The following is a 25,409-nucleotide window of genomic DNA, read 5'->3' on the forward strand; positions in this document are numbered from 1 at the left end:
CTATATGTACTTGTATAGTTTTAATTTGTGCAATCCCTCTCAAAAGGGGCAAGGAGTGTGTGCACTGGACCTATGCATGAATGAGCTTACATGCGGCACTTCTAATGTTACTATATTCCATAGGGGGTGGGGGGCACACCGATTTATCCACTGTGCAGAAAGGATCCCCAGGAGGGTGAGTGTGTGAAGCAGCCCACATCTGTCATGATATTTCCGTACAGCTTTTGGAATGCAAAGGTGCATATGTTCTCAGTCGCTGCCTCTCGCCTCCGAAAACTCATTCTCCTTAGAGATTTGTCCGAGCTTCTTTCCTAAACATTGCTAGGCTATTCAAACTGGCTTGTCTTTTGGAAGTGGGAGTTAAGGTGATAGAGGTTATGAGGTTTACCATCTGCTATGGCTTTAGTTGTTTAATTGGATTTCAAACCACTTTGAATGAGGGGTTGTTTTTTTACATCTACTTTTATTTCTATCATTATTTGTCCAAAAGGATGGGCCGGGGGGGGGGGGGGCGGTGATGGACCTAATGTCCAAATAAATAAATATAACAATTTTTTTTAAAGAAGCACTTGTGCATTGCATGATAGAACACAGAGGTTATTTTCATCACCTCTGTTGTTCAGTGTCAGATAATCCTTATTGATCTTTCCTGATGAACAATCTTCCTCAGAGCCTCCTGCTTTAGTTCTACAGAAGAGTACTAAGATGCTTGAGGAGCTGTAGATGATGGGGCTTCCCAGGCTGCCTTTGTTGAGTTGACAAGGACAGGAATCATGGGCAGGAGTGTAGCTATAATTGAGCAGATGGGTTCAAAGAACCTGCGCCCTCCAGCTCCAGTGGGCCTCCCAGGTCCACCTCTCACTTTTTACTTCATTATCTCCCTCACTCTGAGGGGCTGCTGGGCCCCTCTCCCCTAGCTACACCCCTGAGCATGGGAGTGGAGGCCGCAGGAGTGGAGGCTGTCGAAGTGGCCATGAAATCACACTCTTGAGGAGCAAGACAGGGAGAGTAAGAGTTTTGGGATGGGGTAAGCAGGATTCAGTGCTGGTGCAAGCACTTGATGCAGGGGTGCTCAATGGGGCAAACATTTCTGTCCAAATTGCTGTGAGCAGAATCGAAGCAGGCCCACCTTCATTCTGCTCATATCCCTGCCCTCTGACAGCTGCTACCCCATACTTCTCCTCCAAAGACAAAAACATAACAACCTGGTTTTTTGGCGGCAGGGGGTGGAGGGGGATAGTTGCCAACAACAAAGAGCTTCAGCAATAATGGGAGAGTCCTGTTAGGTGCATAGCCCAGTGACATCACTCCCTGCAAGAGCATATTCTCCCACAGTGGTGGCCTAAAGGGCCGCTCCGCTGCTGGACACTACTCTGAGCCCCTTCCCCAGCTTGAGGACTGTTTTTGTCCTTGTGGAGTGGGGCAGACTAACACTTCCTCAAACATGAAAACTGAGCCAATGCAGAGATGGATGCACATGGGCTCCAAAGATGGTGTCTGGATCCTGGGGAAACTGAGGTTATGTATTGTGCATTTGGAGCCTGGGGTGTATGCAGGTGCCTGTTCAGATGTGAATTATGGGGTCTCCATCACATGAGGGCAGGTGCAGTGAAGGGGTAGAATGGTCTGGACCCCAACAGCCCATGCCAGAGCAATATCAGAGCAGCAGAGAGGAAGGTGAGTAGAAGATCATCTCCCCTCCTCTCCTTATGTGCTGCCCCTCCTGCTGCTACCTAATAGGTAGCAGCAGGAGGGACAAAACATAAGGAAAGGGAGAGAAGGGGAGTTGACAAGCAGTGGCATATGTGTCTATGAAAGGAGAGGAGGGGAGCTGAGATGCAGTGGTATATGTGTTTGATAGATGCTATGGCTATTAATTAGTACTAGCTGGGTGGGGTGCAGAGCATCTGCACCTCTGACGGCCTGCCTGGCCCACTTCTCTCCAGCCCCCTGCCCACGGTTTCTGGCTGGCTTTCAAGCTGGCCTGGCCCTTTCTGCCAGCGCCTTCTCATTCCGGCAGCCAGCCCAGCCCGCTGCTGCCTCCTCATCCCGGCAGCCAGGCTGGGTCCGCCACCACCTCCTCCTCACTCCAGTGAGCATTTTCTCCACGTCCCATCGCTAGTCCGGCAGCTTCTCGCGAGAGCTGCCATGCATGGCATTAGCGACGGGTACGCCTAGGAGAAATAAATATATAGACTTGACTGGTGATAACTTCTGAAATGTCATATTTGAAGCCTGTCAAAATCAGCTCTGTCAGGATGCATAAGCAAGTCTAAAGCATCCACATTAGGAGCAAATATCTCACATGAAAAATGCAAATTCAACTTTAAATTCAAAATTGCTCACTCAAAATGTGCAAGGGGAATTTGGAAAATGCACCAAGCCTTGAATATTAGCACCCCCTTTTTTCCAGCTTTAGTAACAAGAACAATAATTCAAAGGCTTTCCTTTTTGGTGCCTCTCTGTACTGGAAATGCTGTGAAGTCTGTCTTGAAAGTCAAAAAGTTATGATCAATATGAGTTGCTGATGAAGGCTGGTGAGCTGAGATTGGCGTGCTCCCTAAACTAATGGAAGTTCTTCATAGTAGCCAGCTGCATATATTGGATATGCTCTTGCAATTTAAATTAACAAATGTTTCAGTCTAGAACTAAGAATTCAACATGAGCCTACCAAAAATGCATTACTTGTGATATAAGGGCTACAGACAATGGTATAAAGAGGCTTGAACCAGGGATTGCTGCTTTCAGATGGAGGATTTGAACAACAAGCTTCACTTTATCCAGCCTGGCCTGACCATGCATGAGCAAGACTACAGAATTTGAAAGGAAATCTCTCCCCGCTCCCCACACACTTACTAAATAATATGCACATCTGCATTTGTCAGACATTTGTTAAGTTTGGTTATCTAGAGCATAACCCTAACCCTTCTAAAATTCCTCTTAGGTGTGAGAATGTTATGGAGACTGTAGCAAGCCTAGCAAAATCTGAAAATATCTTCTATCATTTATATTACAGCCAACTAGATCTCTTTTCTGCTCAGATAAAGCTCAGTCCTGTACAGCAGCCAGTGTATCTCATATCGCAGCCAGCAGTTAATACCTGCTTAAGCCTTCAAAAGAAGGCTTAAGTGTGATTTAAGTGTTGTATTGGCCTGTTATGAACTTTTCTGTGTACAGGGTTAAATGTCATGGTTTGTGGATTGTTCATTTTCTAATCCTGCTGCATTCTAAGGAAAAAAAAGGAGCACTGGTAAATGGCTCTATTTAATAATGTCTAATTTATTACTTTATTATGTTGTTATGTTGTACAATATGCATTGCTAATACACTACTTAATAATTTCATTAACAGTAATAGTCGAATGGTGTATTTTCATAACTACACTCCCCTTGATAAAATATGTGAAGTTAGTTAGAAGGGGTTTGGATAATTTCATGGAAGAGAGGTCTATCAACGGCTACTAGTCAGAGGGCTATAGGCTACCTCCAACCTCAGAGGCAGGACGCTTCTGAGTACCAGTTGCAGGAGGGTAACAGCAGGAGAGAGGGTATGCCCTCAACTCCTGCCTGTAGGCTTCCAGAGGCATCTGATGGGCCACTGTGTGAAACAGGATGTTGGACTAGATGGGCCTTGGGCCTGATCCAACAGAGCTATTCTTATGTTCTTATGTTCTACTGCATAATTGTATTCATCTTATACAATGAAATAATAAAATGTGTCCCACAGGAACAAAGGAAACTGCCTGATACCTCATATGTCCATTCTTTGGAGGTATGAAGTGTTTGTCCTGCGATCAGGAGCTGTTAGTTCAATGGTTCTTTTCCTTCACCTTGCTAACCACTGGAAAACTTTACTATGCAATCCAAGTGGTTGTCTAGCAATTGCAACTTGCCCCAGTCCCTCTTCTGATGGACACAGAGGTGCACCTAGGTCATTTTGGAGTCTTGACCTAAAGGCAATTGGAGGGCCCCCTCCCCTGCAGATCAAGCATCATCATGCTCCGCCAGGCAACCACATGGCCCGGGACAGACTAAAGAGGATTTGGGGGGCCCCAGGGGCTGTGGAGGCCCTGGAATTCAGCCCCAAAGCCCAGGGGTAAGAGTGCCTCTGAGTGGACAAGATGGTTGGCTTGGGGCTGAGGTACGAGCACCTGTGATAAGTGCATAACTGGATACAACAGTAGACATCGGAATGTACGAAGCCACCTTATACAGAGTCAAACCATTGGTCCTGCTAGCTCAATATTGCCTATGCTGATGGGAAGCAGCTCTACAAGGTATCAGGTAGGAGTCTCTCCCAACCCTAACTGGAGATGAACCTGGGACTTTCTGCATGCAAAGTAGGTGCTCTACCACTGAACTACAGCCCCATCCCAGCACAATTGGATACATCAGCTGTAAAGGGTTATGAGAGCATCAGCATCTGAGGCCACAACGAAATGCAGAGTCAGTGGGTATGCTTAACTTTGAGAGGAACTGAGGCCAAAGGGGTTAAAATATTGTGAGTTGTGCATGCATTCAAGCCATGCCAGCAAAAGTGGCAAAGGTAGGGAGCAGAGAGGCAGCCTGTGGAATTCAAAAGTAGCTACAACTTATGAGCTCAAACTAAGAATCACTCCCATTGAAAGCACATTGATTTGAGGCTGAAGAGGAACGAATGTATATGCTTTTAACAGATAAAACACCAGAGAGCCTATATCTAGATTCATTAACTTAAACTGCTACAAACTAGAAATAGGTGGACAGACTCTCCTAAGCTCATATCAAACTGGGTTGGAATTTATCCAGATTCTTTTAAAAACAAACAAACAACTGGAAGAACTTGGATCATTTTCATGAGCCAGATTGAGCCACCATTCCTAATGCCTTCATCATTTCCAACAGGTATCCCTACCACCTGGTTACCAAAACAACCTCCCCGCCAACCATGACTTTTACTTGCCTGTCATTACTAATATATACAAATCATTCTTGGGATCCTTGTAGTATGTCTCCTTGGACTGCCTGCACCTCATGCAGTGCACTGTAGGATTTCTGGAGGCTGGGCTGCATTCCCCCAGCCTGCAGAATGCTGTGCCACTCACGAAAGCAGCAACTGTGTATGCAGCCAGCACGAGGATTCCTGCAATTATGTGGGGGAAGGTAGATATACTTCGGTCTTCCCCTCAGCCCTCCCTAGCCACTAGGGATTTGGGTCATGTGCTTATTGTACGTCAGTGATCATATTCAAATATCAGCTGCTAGATATCAGTCACTGAGGTCAAATCTGTATGAGAGTTAAATCATATTGTATTGGTAAGTATTCCAGCATTTGGTCAAAAATCAGGAGAACATTCAAAATCACGGTCCTTAAAAGGAGAAAATATTGCGATCAAATCCAGTTAAGTTCTATTTGTACTAAAAGCAATCCTTGTTGAAAGAGACTGTATTTTATTGTTCAAATTGGGTGTACATGCATATTTGAAAGAAAATGCTTGAGATGGAAGTGCATGACCAGTTTTAAAATTTTTAAAGCTTGCTAGAGATATATGTAACATAGCTGGAGATACACTGGTGAGATCACACCGATCTGAAAACATAACAACATGATCCAGCAGTTCACAGATATCCCTCTGTGTTTCCACATAAAAGGCAGTGTTATCTTTGAGATGAACAATAACTGACATCTCTCACCATTTCACTATTTTATTATATTACCTGCATGTAAAATAACCTTGCCAGAGAGAGAATAGACTAAACTACACCTTCATGATATACTAGTGTTTCATGTCCAAGTTATTGTTGTTGTTTTTTAACATGAAGGATGATTTAATCCCATCTCCACAGTATGAAGTGGTGCATTCCAGGATAGCACCATGTGCTATTTCTGTACAAACTGATTCTTTTCTCACTTAATGAGAACAGGAGGTAATTCTTGTTAAGGATTTGTAGTAACCATTAATGTCAACACGGTATCAAAGAGGTAAAATACCAAGCATTCCAACCCAGAAATTACTGTAGGGAGGGGCAATGAGAGAAAAAACCTAACAGAACAGTAGGGATACAGCTATCTTTGACACCCACCCCTTCCCCAGTACATTAGTGCATTTTGGAAGTTCTGTTATTTATTTTTCAAATTTGTATACCGCCCCAAACTTCGGTCTCTGGGCAGTATACAGCATAAAACTGATTAAAAATATTAACATAATTTAAAACCTCAATCCAGTTAAAAAACTTGGATGAAACAGTAAATCTTTAGAGACTTTAAAAAAGTTGTTAGAGATGGGGAGGCTCTTATTTCATCAGGGAGCGCATTCCAGAGTCTTGGGGCAGCAACGGAGAAGGCTCGTCCTTGAGTAGCCACCAGACGAGCCAGTGGCAGATGCAGACGTACCTCTCCTGATGATCTCAATTGGTGGTGGGGTTCATAACAAAGATGACTGTTCTCTCACTGCACTGGTGCTTTCTTGCTCTGAATGTCATCTTTATTAACAGTAACTAGCTGGGCCAGGCATAGAGCATCTGCACCTCTGGTTTCCCCCACCACCGCCAATGCTGATTTCTTTCCCAGCCCTCCTGCCACCTCCATTTTCTTCCCTGCCCCCCTCCCTCCACTGCGGTTTTCTTGCCTGCCCACTGCCGCCATTTTGTCTCCCTGCCCCCTCTGCCACTGCCATCTTGTACCCCCCCACACACACACCATTTTGTTTCCTGCCTTGCCTCTGGCACCGCTGCTTTCCTCTTCCCCTGCCGGCAGCTTGCTTGCGAACTCTTGCGAGAGCTGCAATGCATGGGATTACCGACAGGTACACCTAAGAGAAATATATATAGTTTTTGCTTCATTTATAGGCCGAATTTCAACAGCAAAGTTATCAAAGTGGTTTACATAGAAAAGAAAAAGAAGAATACTAAGCTGGTTCCCTGTCCCCAAAGGAGTCACAATCTAAAAAAGAAACACAGTTGGAGACATCAGCAACAGCCACTGGAAGGAATGCTATGCTGGGCTGAATAGGGTTAGTTTCTCTCCCACTGTTAAGTATAAGAGAGCCAGCACTTTTAAAAAGTGCTTCTTTTCTCAGTTAGCCGGGTTTCAGCGGGGTATTTAGGTGCTAAGAGTGCAGTGCTAAGCCACTTCCTCAAGGATATTATCTTCTAAGGAGACCAATGTCTTATTCATAAACACTTCCCATATGGCATGCAAAGTGTAACGGAGCGATCGCCTGAAACCCCAAAGAAAAGAAAATGAAATAAAACATTCTCTTGCTCTTTCAACTTTAATATCACATTCTGCTTTCCCCCTTCCATGTAGTGTCAGTAAAATAATTAAAACGCTCCAGGCTGTTTCTAAGCTTTTGCTGCAGATGCTTGCAGGGGAAACTCAGACACTACTGCTGAAGCAAACATGAATCCAAAGGTCTGGTTTCTTGCTGCTGATGTGCTGGAACTGATCAGCCCAAGTAAAAACATCACACACAACACTGTCAGGAAAAAATGTGCTCTGGGACTGAAAATTAATGCAGAAAGGTCAGTGCCCAGGAGAAACGTCGCTGGTACAAGTATTGAAGATAGATTTTTTTTTAATTGCTATTTTGATTTTTTTTTTTAACACCACGAGCTCCCTTTCTGAAATTATAATGCTTATATGGGGAGTAGCTGACATACTGCACAGCAGTATATCAGCCTAGTAATGATGCATATTTTGAACCATTTCTGTAAGCTGTAACAATTGTGCTACACTAGAGTAATCCCATTGTACATCATGCTCTTACTCTTCTGCAACAACTTGCACAAATGCAACATTACTGACATACTGTTACATTGTCAGTCAATGTAATCTGCAAGATTCAGGCCGAGTTCAGATGAAATAGGAAACTGGAGAGCCCTTCACTTCCGGTTTCCAAACCTGAACGTCCAAACGCAGGGAAATGAAGTTTACAGGGGAAAGTGACCCACAGCTTCCCTCACCGAACTCCACTCTGAACCTTAGATCAGAAGGTTAGATGAATCCTAATCTAATGAACTACATAGAGAACAGGTAAGGGGAGAGAGAGAGAGAGAGAGAGAGAATGTTTCCATTAGCTATCTAGGAGGGAGGGAGGGAGGTGACACACCAGGAAATACCTGAAGAAATATCAGAGGTCATAGAGTAGGATCAGGTGGATTCTCTCTGTTCTCAATGTCTCTGCAGTATGCCCTGAATTCTGTAGCAGAAACCTGGACTGAGGCATTGGATTGGATGTGGGCAGCCTTTCGAGACAGACGAGCCTGGACCACAAGAGCGATGGTGAACCCACTTGTGGCGCAGAGGGGCCCATGCCTAAACCTAGGCAACTAAGGGGATGGTCTCCTTTCTGGTGCATCCAGTTGGTCAAGGATCCCCTGTATGTATGTATGTATTGGTTTATTTCGGCCCAAGGCCAGCATAAATACCAGGATCCCCTGGGTTTGTGGTGCCAGGGGCCCATGCCCCGCGGGCTTCCCCCGGGTTCCCGGGTTTTGGGGATCTGGGTGCACTGGGGCAGCTTACACCATACAGCTCAGGTGGCCTAGTACATGAATGCTATTTTCTGCCCTGCATGGGGACTCCCTAGGCAGTTCACATAGAACTTGGAACGGACATAGAGGGTTGCCTTACACCCAGGTTTGATCCTGTTGATATTGCCTTCTTTCTTTCAGCTACCTCCTGCGTAGCATGAGGAGAGGCGAGCTGTTCCCCTGGGGACGAGGGGGGCTCCACAGCCAGGACACTACAATTCAGGGGCATGACCCTGGGCCAAGTTTCAGTGAGGTTGCAGCTTTGGTTCTCCTAGAACGTCCAAATGGTCGGGGGGCAAACGGGGGTGTTGCACCCCTCCAGCAACCCAATGCTGTGCCTGGTACAGGCTTTAAGAAGTTATGTGGCACTTTGGGGGGCCATGGGGATGGACTGCTCCTTTCTCAAGATCAGTTCTGGGTGGTGGTGTGCAGATCCCTGGCAGCAGCAGGGGTTCCCACCGACCATTTATCGTTCCACTCTTTCCGCGCCACACAGCAGCTTCCTGGCTGGGGTTTCTCTGGCGAGGCCATCCAACACACTGGCAATGGGCTGTCCAACATGTATAAGCAGTACGTGCGCTAAGTGCCTTGACTTCGGTCACTGGATGTTTTCTCTTTGCAGGCCAGAGTGGCAGGAAGCAGCCTGTGGTGTAGCACCCCTCCAACAGCCCAGTGCTGTGCCCTGTGCAGGCGTTAAGAAGTTCACGTGGCCCTGCGGAGGCCCATGCATGTGCTGAAGTGCCTTGACTGCGGTCACTGGCTGTTTTTTCTCCTTGCAGGCCCAACGGAGAGGGCATGGGCTTCATCTGAGGTCACACGATTGGGTTCTGAGCCCACAGAGCAGCGTGTGTGGCACAGCCTGAAGCACACTAGGACTTGGGTAGTGGCATTGATCTTCTGGATCGGTCAGTGGGGTATGGTAGTTGCCCACTTTTATTTTATTTAAGCCCATGTTACAGGAGTTCCCGCCGGCCTATCCACCGCCTGGCATCCTGGCGGTCCATATGGGTGGGAATGATCTAGTTACGCAGTCAGGGCTTTCCATCACTCATAGCACTCGGGCAGACCTTACACAGGTGCAGGTGTAGTTTCCCCGGAATTATAATCATTTGGTCTGATTTGCAGCCGCAGAGGGTTTGTAAGGGCGGGTGGGCTCGACGTATGGTTGACACCCACAGGGCTACTTTCGCCTGGTCCCTTGGGGGAGGAGCACCTGACTGGTTTAGGGGGGATGGGCGTTTCCTCCTTTCACCCAAGAGAATGTGTTTTTTCCTTGCGAATTTCAAGCAGGGATTGGCTGCGGTTTTTGTATGGTTGGTGGGTGGTACGGGGTGTTAAGATAGACTAACCCTCACTGTGGCAGGTACAGTTCAGTTGGGAATAACATCTGAGGCTGGTGAGCACCTTCAGGCAAGCATTTGGCTATAGATCGGACAGGGCAACTCTCGAGAGACTGCACAACTCAGAGAGATCTGCCCTGGACCGATCTACTCTGTCAGGCTAAGCGCCCGGAATCGCTAAATGGCTACCGGGGGGGTGCTGCTATGGCAAAGGCCTGGCACTAGGCCAGCTAGGATGGGAAGCCCCTGCTTTAGAGCACTGGGGCTGCCTGGAGCCAAGGTGCATTGCCCTATGCTATAGGCCAGGCATGCCCTGGTGGCATATACCTATAGATACAGCACTGTATGGGTGGAGAGCCAATCCCTGTTCTTTAACAATGTTTTTAAAGAGGTTTTGTGGCCCTTATTTACACCAAGACTTTTGTGTCTCGTGTCTTCTTGGGTGCTGGGCAAACGAGGGCACACATTTCATGTGTGGACAAGATATTCATGAAATGTGGTACCTGATTTGTCTCAGCTCTAATATATTCCAAGAAAAGCAGTGGGTGCAAGTATGATTGGAGGGCAGAACAGAATAAGTAAATTGTTCTGCTACAGCAGCAAGCTAGCCTGTTCTCTACCACTTTTCACTTGCCAGGAAAACAAAACACCCCAAACACACATGAACACACAGGTGCCCATGATATTGTTTGCATATCTCTGAAAGCAAATCAGAGAGAGGGGGAAAGGAAAACCATACATTTAAAACAAATCAAACAAAGAGGAAAGTAAACATGATAAATTGTTTTGCAGCTGCAGCCCTGAAATTATATTTATGAGATAACCAAAACGCTACTGAGATACAGTTCTATACACAGAGTGAATCAAGCTCTCGTCTCCAGATAGCTATCATTCTAAAAAAATGGAAAGGTTGCTTCTTCATTTCTGTGCTCTTCTGTTATTGTCTCTGTTATGTCTCAAGGGTCCTTCACATCCAAATATCCCCCAGTAATTCAGCAGTGTGTGTATACGCGCACGCATGCGTGTGTGTGTTTGTGTGTGTAAGGACAAAAGGAGGAAAAGCAGAGATGGCAAGAATGCCCCCTTTGAACCTCATAATTATCCAGTATTATGTGAATTATCTGCTTGTTTCATATAGCCAAATGTCAGTGTTACACTCATAGTATAATGATGTTATAGCAGCCTGTAAAAAGGTGTAGATTTTTTTTATAGAGGTGTAAAATGTTTAAATATTCATTTTCATGTTGGCCCATGTTGTACAAAAAGCTATAAGCCACTTAAAACAGTCCAGGACAGACCCATTTGTGCGGAGAACTGTGTAATGAATTTGGGGTTATGATTATGAATGCTAGCTTGGAGTGCCAGCATAGTGTAGTGGTTAGAGTGTTAGACTAGGACCAGGAAGACCCAGGTTCAAATCCCAATTCAACCATGAAACTCACTGGGTGACTCTGGGCCAGTCATGTCTCTCTCAGCCTAGCCTACCTCACAGGGTTGTTGTGAGGATAAAAAAATAACCATCTATACCACACTGAGCTCCTTAGAGGAAGAGCAGGATATAAATGTAAAAAAATAAAATTAAAATAAAACAGCTAGCCAACTCTTTTTCTCTAGCAGATCACTGGCTCCTAGTCCAAGAGGCCAGTGCATGTCTCTGAATGGGGTGATAATGGAGTGTTCTGTTCTGTTCTGTTAGTGTTCTGTTTGGGGAAGCCATAAAATGGCACATACCCATAAACAACAGATGGGAGGTACTTCTGTGATAGTATTTCATCCCCACCCCACCCCCGTTCCCCTCTCTCCATGTAGAAGATACAAAAGCTTCTGCCTCAGAAAAAGGGAGGCAATTTTTAAAATTTTTTTATCAAATTTCTATACTACCCAAAACTCTTCTCTGGGCGGTGGGACAGAAAGAGACTGGGATGGATAAGCTGAAGCACTTTAGGATGAGCTGAGCACAGAGCTGAAGCACCTTCGGATGTAGGTTCTTCTCTTTGGGAAAGTGGAACTGGCAATCTGTAGGCGTGTTCTGCTATTTCAAATCAATCTAATGCTCAGCCGAGTTATAAATATACCAATATTACAAGGTCAAAATAAGCCTTCAGCGCTCACTCCTCCAAAGGAAGACAGAATCCAAGCAGCTCTACATCCTTAGAACTCCCCACCCTTTGAAGAGAGGTGGACAGTGGGCATAACAGCATTTTAGTTCACACCGTCTATATTGGCTCGCTTGAGGAAATAGCCTCATTAGGTCCATACGCAGAAAAATGTTGCAGACAACATGGGACAGTGACCCAACTTGGAGGAGTTTCCTCTAGTACACCACAAGTCAAACTGTCTATCTGGAACCTGGAAAACAGGTGCACAGGGAAGGAATTGTGCATATAAATTTGTTTTCATTTTGCTAACAATTGTTTATACTGGTAAAGCTTTCTGACATTACATTTTCTTCTGTGTTGTTACACCTAAGTTCTCTGTTTCTTTTGGCCACAACAGATCAGCCTGAGAACATTCACCTCCACATTTTCTTGGCAAGTTTACATCCCTGGCCAACAAATCTCACACAGGCACACTGGCCAAAATCCAGACAAATGCCACATTAACAGAACAGAATCTTTCATCACATATGGTCAAGGGATTATTTTCATGGACCCTCCTTCCCTCTGCAACACTTGCACCTCCAAAGAAATATCTAAACCTCCAGGACACATGTTCAGAAGGCACAGCTGGAAGGGGAGGAAATGACACAGATTACATTCCACTCAACATTCTAAGCATCCACTTATTACACCAACAGAGAAGTTGGTGTAATGAAGTGGCCCTGAATAATAAATGTTCATAGATATTGGAAGACCCATAGATAAATCAAAGCTGGTGGGATTCAGTTTTCTTGCATGGGGTGATCTTGAATTATCCATGCAAGGAAGCTGTGCAGGGCTAGGTCTCCATGGCATGGGACAGATATATCTGAGCAGCCCTCCAATAATTCTACTCAAGCGGCAGAGACTGCAGGCATGGCTTGATATGTACCATACAGGCTGTCGTCTCTTGTGGATTCTGGGATATGCCAACTCCTGGAGTTTTTAGCAAAGGCCTTTGAAGGATGGTAAGTGCTGAGGAACTCTGGAATCTTCAGCAAATCTCTGTAAGTAGAAAATCTACTGTGAGTGTGAGTTCCTTTTGACTCATCTGGAAGAATCGAGCCTCAATTCCAACTTTAGAATAAATGTCAGGCATCCTTAATGGAAACTAAGTTTGAGGACTGTTATGTTCCATCTGTCTATAATTTTAATAGCATCTATTCTCAAACATGAGAGAGAAGAATCTCTCCTGGGGCTACTGGTTTTGAAAACTCACATTTATGTACTTATTTGCTTATTTTCCACAAGCAGTTTAAATAAGCAGTCTCGCTTGTTTGATTAAAGGTTTCTGACATTAAATCCTGAAACATCTGCGAAGTGATAAACTTGCATATTTAGACCTGGATTCATCAGGAAAGCTGATACAGGTCAGAAGGACCTTCTGTGTGCCAGCTGTTGTCTGATCCCAGTCATTTCTCAGTATCAGCCTGTAAAGCTTGTAAGAGATGAACCATGGGGGTGGGGGTGCAGGGAGCTGCATTGTTGCACTCCTCACACCTTTACAAGGCTAGGAATTAAGTCATATTGGAAATTTCAAATTAAATTACTGCTGAGCAGAGCTCCAGAAAAAGATGCACTCCTGCTCTAATCCCCTATTGGAGGTTAAACCTCAAAAGTGCCAGAAAGCTCAGATCCGAGATTAGTTGAATGTATGCATAAAATATATGCTTGATGTGTGCTGTGGTGGTATTAAGGCCACCGTTTTTCATTTGTTTTTGAAATATCCTGTCAAGGCCTGGAAGAACATAATGCTAGTGTTCCATTATTTGCTCTGGCATGCAGTTATCTAACAGGCACAATTCAGACTACTGGTTCTGAACCAAGAAACTCCAAACAACTGGAATCCTGCATATTTCAGGGGCCACCTTCTCCTTTGCATTTCATTGCAGTCCCCAATCTTTTGGCCAACGACACATTCACCTTCTTATAATCCATGAACAAACTTGTATCAAGAGAGACATTCAGATGGCCACGCCGCTACTAAGCAACTCCCATCCCTTACATATTGGTGGTAAAGTAAAGTAAAGTGTGCCATCAAGTCGATTTCGACTCCTGGTACCCACAGAGCCCTGTGGTTTTCTTTTGGTAGAATACAGGAGGAGTTTACCATTGCCATCTCCCATGCAGTATTGGTGGTAGTAGTCTAAGCATAAACCTTTCCCAGAAGTACTATTGCCCTTTCTGTTTGCGTAGGCTGAGGCTGTGGGGTAATTTCAAATAAACTAATCAAGTTAATTAACTGATGGATTCCTTTGTATTTATATGCTGCCTTTTGACCATCAAATTCTCTAAGAAAGTTTACAACATTTTACAGCTACTATTCTTTTAAAATACAGTCGTGACTGCTTCTTAATTCATCGTCCCAGTTCCCAACAGCTTAGCCCTCACTAATGGGCTATGGTTGTTCTCCAGCCCTTTCCTCCCCAATCTCTTATATACACTGCCATACAGTGTGGAATCTGTCATGGAACTTGAATTCCTAAGAATCTTGGCTGACATACTGCACAGTGGGGCATCAACCTAGTAACACTGCACATTTGCATGTTGCACACATGCAAAAATGATGTTTTGATGTATTGCACAAATGCAAAAATGATGTTCCATGAGAGAGTAAGCCCATTGAAAACAATGGGCATACTCTTGTGAAATATCATTTGTGCAATGTGTGTAACTTCTGTAGTGCATGCAATGTTACTGGGCTGACATACCACTGTACAGTATGTCAGCCCTCAAATTTTCACTTAGAAAAGATGTCTAGTCCTCATTATTGCATATGAGTCCTCACCCCTGCTAACTGAACAAAGTGGCGATTCTCTTTATTGAGCAGGGGGAGAGCAATTGGCCCTATCCATCCCTACTACAGCATCCCTCTAGTGACTGTTGCTGGTGTCTATCTTATGTTTCTTTTGTTTTGATTGTGAGCCCTTTGGGGACAGGAAGCCTTTTAAATCAATCAATCAATCAATCTCTATATAAGACCGCTTTGGGAACTTTTGTTGAAAAGCAGTATATAAATATTTGTCATAGGAACACAGGAAGCTGCCATATACTGAGTCAGACCATTGGTCTCTCTAGCTCAGTATTTTCTACACAGACTGGCAGCGGCTTCTCTAAGCTTGCAGGCAGGAATCTTTCTCAGCCCTATCTTGGAGTAGCCAGGGACAGGGAGCGAACTTAAAACCTTTTGCCCTTCCCAGAGTGGATCCATCCCCTGAAGGGAATATCTTACAGTGCTCACATGTGGTCTCCCATTCATATGCAACCAGGGTGGACCCCACTTAGCTAATGGGACAAGTCATGCTTGCTACCACAAGACCAGCTCTCCTCTCCATATCTGTATATGAAAAAGATACTTTCCCTCAAGGTGGAAGTGTCAAAATGCCAGTGCCTAATGGGCATCCATTGAGCTTCCATGTCTTGGATTGCTTCCTTCTCGCATTGCATTGCTTCTTGTCACATCCCTGTACCTGTATATCCCAATTGTCCCTTATGTACATGCCTCTCTTTTCCTGCTGTTACCCCGGTCTTTGTTGAAAAATGTCACGGTCGGCAAAAACTCAAATACTGGGCATGCAGATTCAGTGCTCTTAAATACAATGTGTCTAAATGGCACTGCCAATTTACATTATTCAGTTTTGTGTGCCAAGTTTGTTCTTCATGCAGAGTTGAGTTGCCCTTTGCACAGACTATGAATGGTCAGTAACCCACACTGTGGCTGTAGGGTGGCCATTAACATAAAACAATGTATGCTTACGACAGAACCGGTTTGCCTCTGGACCCCTGGCCATTTCCCAGTGACAAAGTTAGATGTGTTAAATTACTCACACAAAGTACACAAAAGAAATACATATATTTGTAAATGAAAGTACTTTCTGGAAGCTTTTAAGCTTCCGAAGCATCAAATGTTAGTCATTGCTAGGGGATAAGGCAGAGTGGATTGGAGCCACTGCTGACTGCTCTAGTATAATACATTCTGTGTTCTTTAATACATGAGAACTCAAATAAAAACATATCCATCTTCTGACTTCCACCCCCAAGGCAGGATCTTCTAATTTATTATGTGTGCACCTCACCTCTTGCCACTTCAATGTTATTTAGTTATACCACCACAACTGAACACTGCCTTGTTCCATACTTTACCAAGCCCGCACCTGTCTTTGGGTAGTGCAGGAGTTGGCAGCATACCCCTCCCTTCACAGATAAGCGTTCAGATCCCCCCTTAAGCATTTGAAGAGTCCCCCTGCATTTTCCTGAATGCCCCCACAAATGGGAGTCTGAATGCCTCCGCAAGTGTTCTCTTTTCATCCTGCTAGTATTGTTCTTCTCCTTGAATTCTTTTCGCTCTCCCTAAATGTTAAACACTGCTTTTCTCTTCCCCCATGTTAAAAAGTGATTTTATGTCCCCACAAACATATTTTGTGGGGACAAAGGTGCACTTGCAAAGGTGCATTTCCTCTGCCCCACATAAAATTGTGAGGAGTTGCTCCTCAAGCTTTCCCTCTGCCTGCACCCCTGCTCACAGATTACCTCATGTATGACGAGGGCACATTATGCCCAATTGTGACACTGTCTTTAACTCCCATGATTCCTCCCCCTCAAAAAAGAATGAAAGAATAGTGTGCAGTTGAGCATAGGTTTAGTGTGCCTACTTCATACGTAAAGTCTTCTTTGCGTATGAAGTCACCAGCAACTTCTCCATACAAATACGAGTGCCTGTTCTGGTAATGCATGAAACAGGCTTTGAATTAATATCAACAACTATAAGCATTCAAGTCCATTATGAATCCTGAGGAACATGAAAGAGTTTTACAAACCTCTAAATGATGTGAAGAACACAACTATGTTGTTGGGAAAGTAGGTAGATGTGGCTTACATTATGTGTAGTGATAAAAAGACGTAATCCTGAGATGTAATTCGAGGCTACCCAAATAGGGGCTCATTTTTCTTAATTTGTAGAAGTTCAAAACATATTTATTTTAAAAAAACCGATGAAAGGACATTGTACAGAAGACAAATTACCAAAAAGAGACCTTTCCTGAAGAAATTGAGTCAGTGTGAAGTTCACTATTACTTAGCAAATTTCCAACTATAATTATGGGGGAGGAAGACCTAATCAGTGGTGTGATTTCATGTGTGTTTTTCAACTTCTGCCCCTCATAGCTTCACCATTTCCTCACAGATTCATTAAAAAGATGACACACTTGTTCAGCAGGTGATTCTGAGCTTTAAAATGCCTGTTCTAGCAGGAACACAGCATACGGAAATTTTGAGAACCACCGGAAGCCAGAGGTTGGGTGAAATCACATGATAGAATGCAATTTCACCTTTCCATTGGTACATATATAATTTGAGCAAGATACACAGAAGTCTGGCACATGTTCTATTTAGGTGGGAAGTATTCATTCATTCATATTATTGTTAAATTTCGATACCGCCTTTCATTAAAATGATCTCAAGGCGATTAACATAAAAGTGAAAACAAGACTACAAAAATTACACAATTAATATTAGTTAAAATATAAAAATATAGATTTGATAAAAAGATTAAAAACAAGATAATGACAAAAGATTCAAAGCTGCAGCAATCGGGGGGGGGGGGGAATCAAATAAAAACCTGGGTTAAAAGCCAAGATTTCTCACACTTTCTAAAGACTGAGGAGTGTCTGGCCACTGGGAGAGCATTCCAGAGTCTGGGGGCAACAACTGAGAAGGCCCTGTCCTGCATGCACAATAGCTAAGCCTCCCTCATTGTTGGCACCCGGAGTAAAGCCTCTCCTCCCAACAACCTTGTCAAGCAGGCAATAGCCTTTGGTATCACACCAATTTACCTCCTCATGACTAGCCACTTACACCTGAAGCTCATTTCTCTCTGGAAGCTATTTGCAAGATATAAAGGAAAGGGCTGCTCCTCCACCATGCTATTTAAGCACCATCCCAAGTTAGCAATAGCAGCTGGTGGTCCCTGGGATGTATGCAGGGCAGCTAGCTAATGGTACTATTTAACTGGTTAGAGTTTGGCAACATCCACATCAGAGCTTTGGTTATCAGCTGTGATATACCAATAACATTACCATATTGCTGTGTGTCAATATGGAGCAATAGCTCAATTGATCTGCTCTTATGGAAGCAAACTGACCAAGAGTGTTTTTTGTTTTTATATTAACAATTGCAAGTTTTAAACACCAGGTCACAAAGTTCTGCTCTCACAAATGGACAAAAATGCTGACCTACTTCATAGAAATCCTATGGTAAACCTGATAAGAAAACATTACTTAAATAGGAAAAGGTGGGCTATGCATAACACACAAGCTAAGTTTCCAGTCCTCATGTAATGCAGAGTACAGTTTGGAAAATGATCACACTGGGTGGCTACTCTAACATGGGGAGAGAAAGGAAAACAAAGATCAAGTTGCTATGCATGTTTACTCTAAAGCAAATCCAACTGAGTTCAATGGGACTTACTTAAAAGTAAGTGTTACATAGGATTACAGTCCTTCTAGTTACATTAAGTCAGGCCTTATGACTGATGAGAACCCAAGATAGATTTCTTTTTTTAGGGTCTGGTTAAATCATTTATTCACTTGAGTAATGGCCACGTGCAGAAATGGCCATGCACCACTGCAAGGAATGGTCACAATGGGTCCATCAGGATAAGGCAAAGATTGTGTGGACTGCGGCTGGTTTTGACCCAACAGCCTCTATATTGATGACGCAGAGCACATTACAAATAGCAAACTGCTTGCAAAGAGATATTTTCAGGGCCCCATCCAAACATTTGAAAAAGACATGGACTGCCCTTGATCTTTAGCAAACATAACTCATCTTGGTTTAACCTTGTTTTCATACTTGTCGCAATATTTGCATGTGCACATGCATTCCAAGGACAGGAGACAGCAAGAGTGCAGCCCTCTTAGAAAACTTCCAGGGTACTTATTTATTTTAAAAAAACAAAAACAAAAAAAACACCAGACAGCCATAGATATCACAATCTGTTTGCAAAATACATTGGTTTGAAAGGAGGAAAAGCAAGTACATCCAAAAGTTAAGCAACCTACAATTGGTGTGTGAAAGCTAAAGGCACTAATCCAATTGCATGAGGCAAACAGATGGCATCCAAGGGGCTGATTGCTTGTAGCTCTTTGGGACTGCATTGGGGGGAAAGAATTGGGTGTCAGAAAGAGCTGGAAAAGCCTTGTGCTTAGCTACAGCTGCCGTATAGGCTGGCGGGGGGCGGAGAGACAAACAGGAGCTCCCTGGCTCTGCCCCCCTCCCAAGGTCCATGCCACAGCAGGAGGCAGTTGGGCATCAGTGCCTGCGTGACATTCTCTCTGGGAAGCAGACACTCTCCAAACCAGTTAGCTCTTTGTATTGCACAGCTTCCCACTGCATTTTTAGCATCCTAGATCACCTCTCTTGCCCCATTTGGAAACTCCGCCAGCAACCCAACACGCTTTATTTGGTTTGCAAAAGAACACTCTGTTTGTTTGTTTGTTTGGGACTAGTTTGTCTTTCCTTTGGAGATTTGAAAAATCAAGGTGGATCTTGCTGGCTCCCCCAAAGGAAAGACAAACACGAGAGCAAGCAACGAGGCTGTTCTCACATGCAGCCTAACCCAGGCTAAGAACACCCAGCCTGGGTTAAGCTGCATGTGAGAACCACCAGTATTGGGCCAGATCCCGGTGGGTCAGCGATCCTAGCCCAGCTTTTTAACCGGGCTGTTAGCCAAGGTTAAGGGAGCAAATGCTCCCTGAACCCAGGCTTCTTGCTCTTATGTGCTGCCTTCAGCCTGGCCGTGCACAGAAATGGGTGCCTAGAGTACCTGCCTCCTGAGGGACACCCCCAATGCATTGTGTGAGTTGTGCAGTGCATTGTGGGATCTCTGGAGGCCAGGAAAATGAGTCCCAACATCTGTTTATCAGTGCTGCTGGGAGCAGCACAGAGATTCATCCTCACTGCTCCGGGCAGCACTAGTCATGTGGGTACGCGGCCTGTGTGCCTTTGGGGCTGCGAGCAGTTGTCTGGGTCATCTGCAAGAGGTCGTTTGGTTGAATGCTGACTCCCTGTCCCCAGAATGTGTGCATGGTCATGTAAACAGCCTCAAAGTGTGATTGAAATTAATAGAAATTTAGGGATCACTCAGAGAAAACAGAAAACGCTTTGCATAAGGAAAGATGCAATCAAGGAAGGCAAAAATAGATCAGGAGCTGGCAGGTCTTCAGACAAATTCTCCAGCAGGAGTCTGCAGCACAAAGAACTAACTGGCTAGGGGGCAATACAAGCCCGCTTGGAGCAACCACAAAGGGAGAAAGGACTCCATATTGTTAAAAATGTCCACAGCCCACCCCCACCAACAATTAAATGTTCAGTTACTAAGCCATTTTGGAAGGGCAGTATATAAATCAAATAAATGAATAAATATTAGTACTCACTTGATTCTTTCCAAAATCCAGATTCTAGAAAGTTGTGTAAGATGGCAGTCTCTTGCTCCTCCCTCCACAGGCAAGAGCAGAAAGGTAATTCCTTCCGGCAATCTAGCCCACCTCCTTCCCTATGTGTCCCTCTCTGATTTTCCTGAGCATTGGGAAGCCAACGCCCAAAGAGGAAACTTAACCCATGCTAAACCTGCATTCTAGATTGGGCCAGGGAGGCAATGATAATGTCACCTGGGCATAGTCACCTGGGCTATTTATGTTAATTATCCTGCTTTGAGCAGGGGCTTCCCAACGCTCAATTTCAGAAAACTCAATAGGATTAGAACGGAGTTGAGCCTACTGGAGGAAGCAAGGCCCCCTGCAGGCAAGTCCACTTTAGGTATGAAAAAAGATACAGGAAGCAGATAAACAGAAAAAAAAGAGAGAGAATAGGGGGGGCATTAGGGGGGGCATTAGGGGGGGCATAAGCTTGGGGGTGATGGGGGGGCAGAGCCCCACTTGGTCCTAGTGGGCAGCTTCCCCTGGGTTAATGTATGAATCCAGATACTCACATTTCAGTTTTAATACCCTGAAAGGTTTGGCACATTTGTAAAGGATGGTGGGTTATGTCTCATCTTTTCTTCTGGTTATCTTTTTCATTTCATTTCATTAGATCTGCTTTGCCTATCCCAAGAGATTCTCCAGAGCAGACTGCTTTGTTGAAACTGTGAGCCTTCCATGGCTGTTCTGCCAGCTCAAAACCCTTTTAATTTTGCCTCGTTACATTCTGAATAACAATGCAGTCATATTTCAAAGAGGAAAGTAGGAGCCAGAGTACTGTGGCTTCCCCCATGCTAACAAGAAGATGGGGTAAGTAAATCCAGGAATGCCACCGTTACTAATGCATGGACTGTGAATGTCTAATTGTGTTCAAGCACCAGAAAGAAAGCAGAACTGTGCATTGTATCAAGCCAGTAATTGGAACCAATGTGATGCAAGCCTTATTGGACAGATGATCCACCGAAAATATTGCCTGATAAAAATATGCAATTTGATGCAATAATGATATCACAGTGTATCATATTGAACTGTACCAGTGGTGAGTGGAGGCTTATCTGAATCCAAGCAGTGGGCTTCCGTCTATATTCTAACTAGAAATTGGCTGCCTTCCAGCACCTGCAGCATGCTATCTTTTTACCCACAATGCCCCGGGGAAAGGAAGTAACAACATAATGTTGCATCCTTTCCCCACTGCTCTACTTGCGCAGGGGGTGGCCACACCTTGTAATTGGGCCATTCCCAGCTCTGTCATGAAATATCTTGCTTACTTTGGGCATGTTATTGTTTCCCAGTTCTTTAAGGCATGCCCTGCAGTCACCTGCCTGAGAGGGTTGCTGCATGAATGAAGAAGGAGAGCTGGTCTGGTAGTAGTGAGCATGAATTCTCATTGCTAAGCAGGGTACATCATGGTTTGCATTTGGATGGGTGGCTACATGTGAGAGCACTGTCCGTTGTAAGATATTCTCCTTAGATGATGGGGCCATTGCTCAGTGGCAGAGCATTTACTTTATGTGCAGAAGGTCCCTGACCTCTCCAGGAAAGGCTAGGAGAGACTTCTACCTGAAACTTGGGAGATCCACTGCCAGTCAATGTAGACATTACTGAGCTAGATGGGCCAATGGTCTGACTCATTATAAGGCAGCTTCGTATGTTCCTATGAGGCAAAAATTGCAAACATTTGTACATCTGAAGAACCCTCTTTACAAGTGCGTATAGCATGGGATTGTCTTATTTTGCACATTGGGAAGCACATCTACAAATCTGTTCTAGCAATCCACATGAGATTCTACTCCCTCCTACCAACCCTGAGTAGAGCATGATGCTGTGGCGGCTTCCCTATGCAGAACAGGCCTCCCACACATGCCCTGCTGAACATGAAACAGGGTTGTAGATCTGGCTGATTTAGCTTTTCTGTGTGCCGTGCCATATGATCAAACTGGATACAAGCACAAGATTATCTAGCTGTTTTTTTACAATGCTAAGAAGGACAAGCCATTTTATTTTCAGGGAAGAAAGATCGATATTCGGGGGGACAGTGTTCTCTCAGTGGTGACTCAATCTCCCATCAGTCTGATTGACTGATGTATATTTTATACAATGGATACTGGAGAGGCAACGAGGCAGTGCACCTTCATACGAAATTTCTGCAGCAGATGCCTGCTTAAAAGGCAGGTCAGCTTCCTGTTTTAAATTAGGCTTTCACCATGTGGCATCCTAAGTCCTACTCTCTGCCCTTGGTTCAGGAATAAGGGCAACATTTTTGTCCGTGTTTAGGGAGGAGGAATTCCCCAATTAACCTTCACGCCCTCTCACATTAAATTATAGACATGGGCAGTGCCTCAGAGTTGGGGAGGAGAGAAGTATATTCACTCCACTCCTTCACCTATCAGCGAGAACAAAGGTCCATACTCCTGCCAGGGAGCTCATTGGACCAACAACAACCCCCATCCCTGTGGATCGTCTCATCTTTAAGGAAGCCCCTGCCTTAAATAAAGCCCTACATTTATGGCACTCCTCCCCACTTCCAGCTTGCTCCTTTTCCCTTGGCCAGGCAAGTGGATGGGCCACCCAATCTCTGGCCTCCCAAGGTGAGGTCTTTTCTTCCAACCCCACCCCCCTCGCTAGCATTTCCACACAGAGACATTCCATCTCCACCACTCTGCTGCCTCTCGGGCTGTACCCCTGCAGCCGTCACCCTTCCTATCCGAGCCCTTCCTGTCTTCTGGAATGAAATTGCTGGGGTTGTCCCAGCAACCTCCTGCCTCTCTCGGCATATCACTGTTTGACTGGGTGAACAACCCTGTTTCACAGGGGAGGGTGGGGAAGCCCGACAATTTTTTTTTTTAAATATGGAATACAGCAAACAAAAATTTATTCTAAATTTGCATGAGATCACATTGTACTGATTTTGGCTTTAAGAAGTCAGTAAAGCTATAGCTTCCCGATGCATGTGCTGAAAATGAAAAAGTGGCCGCCTTCAGATGTAACGTGGAAGGTTCCGCGCCCCTTCTCCCCGCTCTCCCGTCCACATTCGGATGTTCGGGAGAGCTGCCTCTCTGTGGTCAGTGAGACTGCAGAGAGGTGAAGGAGCTGGCTGTGCAGGCTTCCTTCCTGACAGAAGAACATTCCACACAGCCAATTGGGCCAGAGTGAGAAAGAAGCTTCCTTCCTCATCTCCGGTTCCATGGGGCCAAACCTGCAGTGCCAGTGTTCAGATGTAATGCTGGAGCTGCAGAAATGGAGTTTGCGGTGGCAAAACTCCACTCTGACCAGAGGTTCAGAGTGGAGTTTGGGGCGGGAAACCATGAGTCCCTTTCTGCCACAAACTCCCTTTTCCCTAATTTGGATGTGCAGGTGAGGAAACCGGATGTGAAGCGACCTCTGTTTTCCTGTTACATTTGAATTCAGCCAGAGAGTTGTAGCATAGTTCCCACATTACACATTGAATGATTTTTGCTACATGGATATTAGTAGTCATATTGTTTATTTATTTTATTTAAAATGTCTTTATCCACATCTTCACATGGCTCAAGGTGACATAAAATATAAAATACAACAAATACCATAAGAAATGTAAAAGCAGTGGTCAAAAAGTATAATACAGAATTTAAAAAACCCACAGGGGTTTAAGAGATATAAAACCAGAGAATTCAATCTACTGATACTATCTAATTGTTTTTAGACATCTAAAGCAAAGAATGGAGGGGGTGAAACTTGCCTTCCTGGGCAAAGAATTTCACAGGGTGTGGGGCCACAGCAGAGGAGGACCTACCCCACATAGCCACCAAACAAACCACAAATAGAGATATGCAGCATGCCTTCCCTATCTGATCTTATATGGCAGCCAGATTCATAGGGGGAAGCAATCCTTCAGGTACCACATATTAGAAAATGTAACCAGAATTATTTCTGGTCAGCATTACGGAGAGCACACCCTTCCTCCCATTCTCAGTGCCTGTCACCTGAAAAACACTCAACTAAAACATATTTTAATAACTTCAGGATGTGCAATTTTTGCAGCTGCCCCCTACGCTACAGAGAATAAATGTAATGAAACCAAACATTCGACTTTGCACAATCTTATATATTATACTGGCTTTCAAGCATGGCTCCAAGTGCCTATGCTTTGCCTTAGTCTTGGTGCTGAAAAAGCGAGTGTGGCTGCAGTGAGAGATAGGGTTAGCAAAAGTGGAGGCAGCACATGCTGTCTGACAGTGAAGCAGCCGCGCATGTGCTGGTCCAGGACAGGAGCAGAGTGATAAAGTAATCTTTTAAATGCATTCCCAGAAGGTGGGGGAGAATTGAGGTGGTGTCAGCACTGGCCTCTGGTCTGGCAGACATGCTTTGGACATACATCCATGGGGGGGGGGCCTGGGGGCCCCCACTAAATTTTTCTGTGCTCCCCTAAAGATTTTACAAACATTTTTTAAAAAACTGCTGTATTGTAATGTAATATACAGCGAATAGGGTGGTAAATTCTTCCCCTTCATTCCCCACCCCACCGACAATTTTTAGGCTGGCAATGGGCCTGCTAGGACAAGGAACACAGAAACAGCCATGAAGGTGAGGTGAGGATGGTGGCAGCAGGAGGCATTAATTATGTCTGTTGATTCACCCTCCTTGCCTCTTTCTTTCTTTCTTTCTTTCTTTCTTTCTTTCTTTCTTTCTTTCTTTCTTTCTTTCTTTCACATATTTGTATACCATCCAAAGTGCAAGTCTTTGGGTGGTTTACAACAAAACAATAAAAACAACCAATAAAAAGATTAAAACATTTCAACAATTAAAATTTAAAACATTAAAACTATTAAAAACACAAAACAATAAATCAAAAGTCTGGGTGAACAGATGCGTCTTGACTGCCTTTTGAAAAGTTGTAAGAGATGGGGAGGCTCTTATTTCAGCAGGAAGTGTGTTCCAAAGCCTCAGGGCAGCAATGGAGAAGGC

At 44.5% G+C, this 25,409-nt stretch overlaps 1 protein-coding gene across 7 annotated transcripts in view; it reads right to left on the minus strand.

Annotated features, from left to right (window-relative positions):
• The window catches only part of LRFN2 (leucine rich repeat and fibronectin type III domain containing 2), a 397,502-nt gene that overhangs the window by 265,489 nt on the left and 106,604 nt on the right, over positions 1–25,409 (minus strand). For 2 of the 7 annotated variants that reach the window (XM_053305478.1, XM_053305487.1), the window contains exon 1: positions 20,424–20,622. The exons of the other annotated variants lie outside the window; for them this stretch is intronic. The gene's annotated coding sequence lies outside the window, so the exon portion shown is untranslated. Of the gene's footprint in view, positions 1–20,423; positions 20,623–25,409 lie in introns of those variants that run through there. 7 annotated transcript variants of the gene reach the window in all.

Source organism: Hemicordylus capensis, chromosome 1, assembly GCF_027244095.1.
Source record: "Hemicordylus capensis ecotype Gifberg chromosome 1, rHemCap1.1.pri, whole genome shotgun sequence".
In the NCBI taxonomy this organism is placed as follows: Eukaryota; Metazoa; Chordata; class Lepidosauria; order Squamata; family Cordylidae; genus Hemicordylus; species Hemicordylus capensis.